The sequence below is a fragment of the Aethina tumida genome, chromosome 1, assembly GCF_024364675.1.
Source record: "Aethina tumida isolate Nest 87 chromosome 1, icAetTumi1.1, whole genome shotgun sequence".
NCBI classification, from domain to species: domain Eukaryota; kingdom Metazoa; phylum Arthropoda; class Insecta; order Coleoptera; family Nitidulidae; genus Aethina; species Aethina tumida.
In genome coordinates, this window is record NC_065435.1 from 26,066,368 (window position 1) to 26,078,446 (window position 12,079).

Below are 12,079 nucleotides of genomic sequence, written 5' to 3' on the forward strand. Positions count from 1 at the left end.
TTCCGTATAAATACTAAAACTACTACTAAAACTCTTTTCGGTGTAGAGTCGAATTTTGCATTCCAGCAGCGAGGGAATTGTTTTAACCCATATAGTGACTTGTTCAATTTACATACCATGTTTTCGTCATGATCCAACCCTTCTTGTTAAGTCATAAATAGGTGTGTTCTCCATATAAAAATGCTGTCTTTACGTCTAGTTACTTGATTTTGTGATTATTTTGTACAGCCACAGATGGTAACAATCGTATTGAATCTCACCTGACTGTTTGTGCAAAAGTTTCCTGGTAATCAACACGTGACATTTGACCATATCATTTCACACACAGATGTGATTTGTAACGTGGTCATTAAATAAATGAATCACTGTCATTAAAGTTATTATAACAAATCGAAAAATCATCTCGATATTTCTTTTCTCTGTCAATTTGTTGACACTTTCGATTAAAACAAATAGAAATATATTAAAAATATAACTGAACCACAATTTGATGTAATATTAATACTATGAAAGAAACAAATCAAATTTACTTGAAAGAAGACAACTCTTTTCTAAATTACATATTTCGAATAAGGTTCAATTGGACATTGGATGTTTCGTTTATATTTTAACGTCTGGCATATGTCACAAAGAAACGTAATCTTAACAACATAAATGTTATTTTCTTTTATTTGATAAACAAAATTCCTTCGTTGCTATTGAAACTTGAAAGTTCGCAAAATGTCACTCAATCCCACACCCACTCCCAAATGTTGTAATTACTAATTAATTAAAATTTTATTTATGTGTATATACATCTAGTTATCCTGTTTTCAATTTCATCCCTCACGTCGTCGGTATCACATATTCAAACTAAATTATAATAGTTGGAACTTCTCTTAGCAGCAATCTATTCTAATGGAAATATAAAGTTAACAAAGTTAACAAAAACAATTTCTTTTCACATGTTAATTATCTGTCAGAATCACAGACAGTTTTTGTATGTCGACGATGGATCTGCAACTAATTTGATTTCCGTGACTTTCAGGACAAGTAATCGACATCTCCACAATAATGGCATCAAGTTGCCATTATTGTAATTGTTTAAATATTCCTAACGAGTTCCTATGAAGTCCGCACGTTTTGACAACTCTGGGAATTTTGACAGCTAATGTGAGAGTATTTCGTTCTTCTTAATTGCTGTACTTATAATCGCGATACCGATTATGGAAAGAGGTTATTTTATACGACAAAACATCGCAGAACCTGGGATCCTACAGCAGTATTTGTGTAAAAAGCTACTTTAATGTGTGGGCAAAAGCACCAAGATATGCTCCAGCTTTTCTTTTACATTTACCCAAATCCATTGTAGTTTGAACCGAACCAACTTTTCTAGAAAAACTACCGCCCAATCTATTACTCATTTTTAAATTTCAAACACATTTCATTAATATCTTTTATCTAAAGTATAACTTGCGAATATGGTGTTGATTAATTTTTTTATAAAAACTAATCACTTTACATTACAATCGTTATGATTATTTACAGTGGAAAAATTACTTGTCAAATCCAGCCCATTTAGTTTAGCAAACAATAAATCATGGCAGATTCTATCAAATGCCTTTTAAATGTCTGTATAAACAGCATCAACCTGTAAATGATTTTCAAGAGCACCAACTGTCGAGAGGTTATAAATAAGAAGGTTGGTCGCAGAAGATTTACATTTGCAAAATTCATGTTGACTCTCATTTATAATATTTTGGAACTATGGCATAATTATTTTGGAAATGATTTTTTTGGACAATTTTGGAAAACAACAAGTAAACTACCTCCATCCTTTAAGGTAGGTATAACAAACGATTTTTTACGTACGTTAGGAAATAAAGTAGATTTTAAAAACATTTTAAATTTCATTGTTAGAGGCTTTGTTAATGAGAATCCACAATTCATTCAATACTGTAGAAGGAATATCATAAGGACCTCTATTACTAGATAAATCAAGACTTCTGAGTTCATTGAAAACATCAATCTGGACAAAATTATAATTAACTTTTTGAATATAAACAAAAATATTAGATTTGTGTCTGCATTGAAGGCTAAAAAGTGAACAGCTAACGAAGTGTAAATACTTATTTCTTTTGTTGTTTTTGTCTTTCCAATGACGAAATTGTAAGAAGTTATCAAATAATTGTTCAAGATCAGTTTTGAAATCAAATGATATTTTGTACATATTCAGGTTTCAACAGCAATGAAGGCGATATGTTTATTAATCAAAAGTAAAACAAACTTTTGTTGTCTGAAGAATATGCATCGACAAAAGTGTGTGAATTGTTAATTAGACATTGCTATTCCTAACAAATATCAAAATTTTATATATTTTCTTTGATAAGATAATAATAACACTTAAACATCTTTTTTAGCTGCTTTTTTTCAATTCTGTTAAACTTATAAATTCACATCACATAATTAGGACCTTCCCACTTTCCACATATTTTGGCAAATTGAAATAACCTCTCTCAGTAATTCGCCAAAGAGCATTATAGGATTGAACACCAAACAAAACGAAATTACACAAAGATCAGTTGCCAATATTGTCAATGAGCTGTCAAAATATATTAACCGAAACTAAGATCTGAGACGGCTAATCATTAGCGCTGGTTTTTCCCAAACCAATTTAAAAGTTTCTTCTCTATGAGAAGTCTCTTCTAATTCTTAGTGTACTTGGTTTAAAATACTTTAATACAATTCGATATACATAAATTTGAACAATGAATCATTACTGGTGGGGTGAATCGTAGTTAGACAATTTCGACATCACCTCCTTGGGGGTGACCGAGTTCCTGAGTTTTGGATCTGGAAGACTTTGCAGGAGTGTGGGTGGCTCGTTGGGATAAAGATTTGGGATTAGCGTTAACAACTCTTCTCTTTCGATTATGGTAACTATTATAACTAAATTCAGACAGAAGAAGGACGAACAACTCAAACAAAAATTGTTACTATCAACAATATTCCCTGGTTGCACTTTGAACAATTGACAAAAGTCGCTAACAATAAGAGACCTTTCTGTCGTTACCAATGGCAGCGGTAACAATCGTCATTTATCCAAATTTGAGTAGCAACTACGGAAAAGTGTTTGTTAAGGAATGAAATTGCACATTGATACTTGGAACCCTCTGTATAGATGCCCTAACGCAAGCGTCATGCTACGCAGGGTTTTTAGTTCTTAGTTTTTAGTCTTTGACGTTTCTAGCACACTTTGTAATAATATAATAAACGATCAGTGTTCTTGTAACATCGACTATTATTCTCATCACACTCACACCTCAGTTTTCAAAAGTGTTTGTAGTGATATTTTTGTGTTTATTTAGTGTCCATCTTTTTTTCTGAATTTAGTTAGTTACCAAATTCAGACAAATGAAAAAATTTGTTTACTTGTCTGGTAACCTTGGTTACCAATCCAAGAAACAACTGAATTAAATTTTTGTTTTCGTACTATAAAGAGTTTAATAACCGAATTAGCGATAATGAAATGGGAAAACAGCAAGTGTGCCTGCAAAAGGTCGAGTGGTTCCGAATCCTATTGGAACCGGACGGCACATCGCCAGTTCCGTTCCACAAGAAGTTCCTACTAAGAGACAAAAACCGTGAAAGAAGGAAAGTAAAAGGCGGTTCAAATCCAGGTTCTATTGGCAGAAAGAAAGGTCAACCGCCCGGTAAACCCTGAGCACGACTCCGTTCCAAGTTCCGAAAGAGTTAACTATCTAAAGTAAGTAACAACAGCAAAATTCGGCAAAGCGCCTCACCGACATCAGACCCCCAAATGGAGTTACTAGACATAACGTTAATATAAACAATAAAATAGAATAAAGTATGTTAAAAAACAATAACAATTGACAAATGAAGGCGACCGAGGTAACCTAGGTGATCAAGAAACAGTGAGAGTCAGTTTGAGAGAAACAGCTCAAGAGCTCAGCCGTCTTTTTTGTTGATTCATCCTTTGTATTTCAATTATTTGATTGAATAAATTACTGCAATTTCTTGCATATTCTCTGAGGTTATGGGCCCAGTGCGTGCAGGATAAAGTTATACAATTGAGGTTGAAAGTCAATTGTGGTGAAGGCAACAGACAAAGATGGTGAACGTTACTGTAAATAACATTCTAAAAATTCAACAATTCGATGGCACGAATTTTAGCAATTGGAAATAATGTGTGGGAATTTTTCTTGATGAAATGGAGTTGAGAAGATTCATCGAGGAATCGTTAGAGGTCATTCTTACAGCGGAAAAAGATGTGACAAAACATCCTACGATTAAGTTGAATGAAAGGAAATGTGTTTCGATATTAGTACAGTCAGTTCATGATAGCCAACTTGAGTATGTTCGCGAAAAAGCTCGGGCAAAGGACATGTTCGACACATTATGCACGATTTTCGAAAGGAAAAGTGTGGCGTCGCAAGTTTTATTACGAAAACAATTGCTGACAATGAAATACAATGAATCGGATGATATGATAAGGTACCTTTTGCAATTTGGTAAGAGAATTCGAGAGTTAAATTCAACGGGAGCTAAAATGGAAGAGCTTGATGTGTATGATAACCTAGTGACACCATCGGAAACGATGGATCAATCAAAGTTAACTGTAGAATTTGTTTAAACTCGGTTAATGGATGAGTACAATAAGCGGACTGGTGGAAATGGTTCAAGTAAATCAATTGAGCCTGGAGCAATGTTTGCTGGGAATAAGACAATTATATGTCATTTGTGTAAAAAACCTGGACACAAATAGGCTCAATGTTTTCGCAATAAAAACAAAAAAGAGAGGTCAAATAGAGAAAGCGCAAACAGAGCAAGCGGTTCATCGATGTATGCAATTGCTGAAGATGGTACCAAAGAGAATTTGGCAGAATCGAAGGCATTTAACGCTCAATTGCAGCAGAATAGCGGTAATTACGCGGAAATAAAATTTGTTTTAGATTCTGGAGCGACTCAGCATATGGTGAATCGGAAGATGTTCTTCGATAAATTTGGAACCAATTGACGAAATAAGCATTTCGGTTGCCAAGAAAAATCAAAGCATTGTTGCAAAGCAACGTGGTGACATTCTCGTTAAAACATTTCACCATGGTGACACATCGGTAAAAACAATGGAGGACGTTCTATTCGTGAATGATTTGAAATGCAACTTGATGTCAATTCGAAGACTAACACAAAAGGGATATCGAATTGTGTTTGAGGGTGATTATGCCTATGTATCGCTGAATGGTATCGAAAAGTTTGTCGGACGCGTAAATGGAAGAATGTATGAAGTGACTTTGTACGTTGACAACAATGTGTTTGCGGGATTTACAGGAGTGAATAAATTGAATACAATATCACAGAATTTATGGCATTTTAGACTTGGTCATCTCAATCGAAATGACATGAAAAAGTTAGTCAATTGTATGGCTATTGGTATGAGTAACGTAAAAAAAAAGGATACACAGTTGTGCGAATCGTGCGTACTTGGAAAACATGTTCGTTCACCGTTTCCAAGAAATTCAAATACACGTTCATTGCGAGTTTTGGAATTGATTCACAGTGATGTTTGTGGACCGTATCCAACGAATGCATACGATGGGTCACGTTATTTTGTGACATTCATGGATGATTATTCGAGAGCATCCATGGTCTATTGCATCAAGAGAAAAAGAAAGAAAAGTGAAACGTTTGGTACATTCAAGGAATTTGTTGCAATGGCTGAGGCACTTCATGGCTCAAAGGTGTCAAAATTGAGACATGATGGCGGTGGTGAATATACGTCAAACGAATTTAAAGAATACTGCAAACAAAAGGGTATTCAGATGTTAGTCACCGTTGGTTCAGTATCTGAACGTTTAAATGAAACGCTGCAAAACAAGGCTACGACAATGCTTTTGGCCAGTGGGATGGAAAATAAGTTTTGGAATGAAGCAATTATGTCGGCAAATTATATCAAAAATCGATCGCCAACGAACGCGGTTGGAAAGCAGTTTAAAGACAAAACACCAGCAGAAATTTTGTTTGGAAAGAAACCGGAGCTGTCAAACCTTCGAATATTTGGTTCTGAATGTTACAATCATATTCCACATGAAAAGCGGTTGAAATTACAAGTAAAAGCAACAAAATGTATTATGCTTGGTTATGGTGCGACGTTTGGTACGTATCAACTTTGGGATATTGAACAACAGAAGCTGATTTTTAGTCGAAATGTAACATTCAATTAATCATCGGTATTAAATCGATCAAAGTTAGTAGGGATAATCGGTTCAGAGGCGGTTACAGATAGTGGGAGTACGTGTGACGGTAAAGCAGTTCAACCAAATGATGATGAACAGTCGCGTACTGATAAAACTGGAGAAATCCACAGTACTAATTTGGCTTGTGTTGGTAACGGCGTTTATTTGGATAAGAGCGGGAGAGTAGGAAAGGCACCGCAACGTTACGGTAATTATGCACCTGAATGTGATGCGCATATGGCAATATCATCTATCGAAGGTGAATCACTAGTGTTATCAGCAGAACGATTTGTTGGTGACGATCCGTCCACAATATCGGAAGCAAAACGGCGTAGTGCCAAGAGGTACCCGAAAACTAGACGTTAAGATTAAAATCTCGGAACTAGAGGGTGAATTACAACGAATGAAAGTAAGTAATGCAGTAAGCTGTCTGCTAAACTACAGATACCATCGGTAAATCCTGGAAGTACTCCTACTTCTAACCCTAACACCAATCCTTCCTCCCGACCAGCCACCCCACACCTCCAAAGCGCAGAAGTCTTCCACAAAGTGGGATACTCCTATGGAGGTGGTCTCGAAATCCTGACAACGCACCCCTGTGCTCTCCGAAAGGACACGGAAGCACTGGAAGTATTTGTTTCCATTAAGGTCAAAATACAAAAGTTAATAGTTAGAACATGCCTGCTTACAAGGCGACGTGGAATGATAATGCAAGGTACTCAGTAAAACGCTTATTGACTATCTTACAACATTGGTGGGCTGTATACAACTAACTCTGCTTTTACAACTTAACTCTGTTTCTATAACTACGCTCTTCTGTTGTTTTTATTCTCCGTTGTCATCACAACCGTTATACACGATGTCTAGATATTCTAACATAACCTGCCTCGAGTGAATTGGACCAATCATGAGTAAGTATAGTGTTTGCATGAGTACTGAGGTTTACACTTTAAACTATCAATTATCATTGGTTGATTGTGTCTTATGAAATTTTATACAATATGTTCCTACTTTATCTACATGTAAAAAAATTAAAAACTAAGTTTCCTAAGTTGTTCTCTAAAGAGCTTATAACATTAACTATTCGTTATTCATTTGTAGACATTTGAATTCCGTTCCCATAAACAAATTTCAATATTTTATTTATTAATTCGTTATTTATTTGTAGACATTTGAATTTCGTTGTCATAAACTAATTTCAATTTTGTGCATAAAATCAGGTAGACCAAAAAGTTTTCTTTACTTGTTTACCACCAAATTTTAATCATTTCAAACTTTTATTTCATACGAACCACATCTCTCTGAAGTTGCTCCTACGCTTCAATTCAAAATTATTAGTTAAAAATTCTCGCTTTTATTAATGAGTCCCTGCCTCATTGGAAATGATAATCAGAAGAAATACTTGTTCATAGTAATGCTAGAAATGAAACAGATCGTATCAAACTGTTATTTTTTGTGAATATTTTTGTCTAAATTCATTAATTTACTTACAGGAATTCCCAACTAAACAAAGAATAAGTACTTTCATGTATATGACGCTCCTTAAAACAACACATTAATACCTAATTAATTTGTTTTCAGAATAAATTAAGATTGAAATCTTAAAGTACGATGCAAAAGGCAAATGGTGTAAAGATTCTAGTGGCCCAAGAATTGGATTTAAATGTAAGTATAATTTTCATCTGTATTCAAGATTTTTATAATTAATGACATATTTCATGTAAAAACACACACAATTAAATTATTTAATTTAAACGAAAAACAAATAAAATTGGTATATGTAATAAAATTAATCTTTAATATTAATTTTATATATCTTTTTTAAAGTATTTCGACGATTCGTTGGGCACGAGGAGTTACATTCACATGGAAAGGCTGATTACCGTCATATAAATGAAGATGAAATGAGTCACGACAAAACCTGACGACATCGGGAAATATTTTCTCTGAGGCTATGAAATATGAATAGAAATCCAAGAAATCCGAAAAAAGTACAAGAAAAAATCACAATAAAGAAGAAAACAGCATTACCAAGAAACCGTCTTCAAAAGTTCTACCAAAAAGGCTGAGGACTGGAATGTTCCCGTTGAAGTTTCACATATCTATCTCTGTATATAGCAGGTACTTTCATTTTATGGAAATGTTTCCATAGTGTGGATCTAGGTTTCAACTCATCTATCATCTGAGAATGAAGCTTGTTTATAGCAATTATAATTTTAGATTAGTGCCGAAGTAATTCTTCCTTAAATTTTAATCTGTACTGTAATCACTAAATGTGTTTCCTAAAAAAATATGTTGCATATAACTTTTAAGTTCCTCCACTGAATAGTTGAAGGTTAAAAAAATCGACAATGGGTCGAAACCATTTATTAACAACCAAACTTATATTAAATTAACCACATAACTTAAAGGTCAACAAAGTAGTTGTTTTGTATGTGCTGGACTAATAAAACTGCCAAGTTTGTGATTTTTCTGTTTATTTTGCTCGGAGCATCTGAACGTTGTGTGTTGCTCTCGAGCTAACTTAAAAGTAAGTAAAAAGGAGGGGGTTGCGCATTAGACGTTGCCAATGTTGACAAATGCTCTAACATGCCGCCCGCCTTGAAAATACAATTTTCAATAGACAAATAATATAATTAATACATTGGAGATCAGAATAGGAGTCATAATAGAAAAGTCAATCACAAGGTAGCGCACACACTTTCGAAATTGCTCGTTCTAGCACACCGGTTCTGCTTTTTACACTCACTACACGCACTTCTCCATCTTCACCAGGATGTAACTCAAGAATGCGTCCCATACGCCACTGTAGAGGGGGCAGTTGATCGTCCTTAATGATGACTAGATGTCATGGTTTGAGGATGTGTTGACCCGCTTGTTTCCATTTCAACCTGGCTTGGAGTTCGGACACGTACTCTTTTTGCCAACGTTGCCAAAAGTGGTGTTTCAGTTGATCCAGTCGCTGGTAATTATTGAGTCGGTTGACAGGAATGTGGGAAAGGACAGGTTCGGGAATTGAAGTTAAACATTTGCCAATTAGAAAATGACCCGGCGTTAGCGGAGATAAATCATCTGGATTTGTTGATAATGGACTTATTGGACGCGAGTTTAAAACTGCTTCAATCTGTGACATTACCGTATAAAACTCTTCAAACATAAACTTATCATTGCCTAATATTCGCCTCAAGTGATGTTTAAAGCTTTTAACACCAGCTTCCCATATACCTCCAAATTTAGGCGATCGCGCAGATTGGTTGATTGATTTTCGCAGAACTGTTTGATACGAATCTCCTACTTCATCTATTTCCCCGAAACGCTTCACGATTTCATCAGTTTTGTTTACGACTAAACAATTAACTGAATGCCTTTGGTTTTCATTACTATAACCTCCTATAACGATCCACCCAAAGGACGTGTTTTGCAGCATAGGATTATGTTTTCCCAGTGAAATATGCTCAGGCCGTAGAACTTTCCAAAATATGTCGGCACCCAATAGGATGTCGATATCATTGCATATATTGAATGTAGGATCTGCCAACGTAATATGATTTGGAATTGTGAAGTTATACCTTTCCATTGTAGTTGAAGGTACGGGTTCTGTGATTTGATTCATAATGAAACATGAAACGCGTTTTTTGAATGAACCGTGAGTAGAAGAAATGTTGACTATCGTTTGATATTGAATCTCCGGTACAGTTTGACCAATACCAGAAATTTTAATATTGGTTTTATGTTTATCTAAGTCTAACATTTTAACAGCCCTTTCAGTCACAAATGAACTTTGGGACCCGTTGTCAAGTAGTGCACGTAGAACTTGGTTGTTGCCTTGTGCATCAGTTACATGAATTAAAACCGTGGATAAGTAGACTTGTTTGTGTTCATTTGCCACCGAATGATTAGAAATGGTAACTGGCACTTCAGTATTAGTGACAGTTTCACTGGTAACATGTGTCTCAATATGTAACAAGGTATTGTGCCTTTTGCCACATTTTCGACAACTACGTGAATGGCATGTTTTTGTGTTGTGTCCCTGTCTTAAGCAGTTTAGACACAGCTTGAGCCTTTTAGTTTCTGCAATACGGTCATTTATTGAAAGCCCCTTAAAATTGGTACAGTTGTAAATTGCATGATCCTTTTTACAATAATAACAACTGACCTTGGCAGACACAGTGGTTATATAAGCGTGTGATTTGAATGGTTCGTTCTTTGGCTTTGTAGACCTTTCGCGATCAAGTTTTTCTAAAAGCTCACAATGCCCTCTTAGAAATTTATACATATCCGCCATGTTTGGAACTTGTGCCTTGTTAACGGTCTCCCATTCGCGTCGGGTAATATCGTCCATTTTGGTTGCGATTATATAGATTATAAGCGTATCCCACGTATCTGTAGATTCGCCCAAAGATTTTAAAGCACGCAAGTTTTTTGTCACAGAATCGTAAAGATCTCGCAATTGAATATGAGATTCTTTTGTAACATTTGGATGACCGAAAATGGCTTTAATATGATTGTGAATTATTAGGGATTTGTTTTCAAACCTATCTTCCAACAATTGCCAAGTAATATCATAATTATTTGCGGTAATCTCAATAGAGTTGATTATACGAGCAGCATCCCCTTGAAGACACGAACGCAAATAATAATGTTTTTGAATGTCGGACAATGATTGATTTGCATGTATTAGTGATTTAAATGCATCGCGAAATTCTAGCCAGCCGTCATATTGACCTTTAAAACAAGGTAGACTTATTGAAGGCAATTTTATACCTGTAATTGGATTGCTCGCGACTGTATCTGATGATGACGTATTCGATTGTGTTTGATTATTTATGGGATAATCGTTGATTAATCTAGTAATTTTTGTTGTAACGTCATAGAATGAATCTTCAAACTCCGCCAATTCAGAACTATCCTCATTATCTTCGAGGTAGTCTATTTCTGTGCAAATGGAAGAAAATTCATCTAATGTACATGAATGTTTTTCCAAACGAATTCTTAATTGTGCTATTAATTCGTCATTAATGTTTGCGCTGTCTATAGAGTTTACGTAATTTTGCAACCTGGTCAGCTTGCCTTTGATTGTACGACGTTTACATTGTAATTTCTTAATGCTTCCAGTAGACATTGTGATCGTTTTGTTTTTCAAATGTAAAGGATTTTTTAAATTGGCAAATGTTCATGCAGGTAGTAGATGGGAAACAAACTTACCGACTCAAGTGGTTGTAGACACGTGTTACGCAGGCCTTTCGACTTGAAACCAATGGTTGTCGATACGTGCAATGCAGGCTCTTTTGACTTGAAACCCTGGTATGTTTTTGAAATGACCTTGATGTTGCTATGATTGTTGATTAGACTTCCCTTTGCTGGAATTCTCCTGGAATCGATGCCAAATCCAAACTTGACTTGCCTGCACTGGTTATTTCAACTGGAACCGTTGCCAATTGAACACTAATTGCTGTTTTCGGTACGACGGAACTTATCGCCACGTATTCTTCTGTGTGTTGAACAGGTGTTTTCCGTTCGCCCTTGCTTCCTGTTGATCTTGTACACGTAAATCCGGCTCGACCGGACCAATGTTTTGTATGCGCTGGACTAATAAAACTGCCAAGTTTGTGATTTTTCTGTTTATTTTGCTCGGAGCATCTGAACGTTGTGTGTTGCTCTCGAGCTAACTTAAAAGTAAGTAAAAAGGAGGGGGTTGCGCATTAGACGTTGCCAATGTTGACAAATGCTTTAACAGTAGTTTTATTTGAAAAGTTATATTATATATAAATATTTGGGAATCACATTTATAGTCATTTAGTATAGGTTGAAATATAAGGATGAATTTGATTCGGAACAGTTCTACC

At 35.3% G+C, this 12,079-nt stretch overlaps 1 long non-coding RNA gene across 1 annotated transcript in view; it reads left to right on the forward strand.

Annotated features, from left to right (window-relative positions):
- LOC126264228 (uncharacterized) overlaps positions 1–7,754 on the forward strand; it is a 34,448-nt gene extending 26,694 nt beyond the window's left edge. The window contains exons 2-3 of the long non-coding RNA XR_007546992.1: positions 6,578–6,642; positions 7,727–7,754. This is a non-coding gene — a long non-coding RNA (uncharacterized LOC126264228). The remainder of the gene's footprint in view (positions 1–6,577; positions 6,643–7,726) is intronic.
- Positions 7,755–12,079: the final 4,325 nt, after the last annotated feature.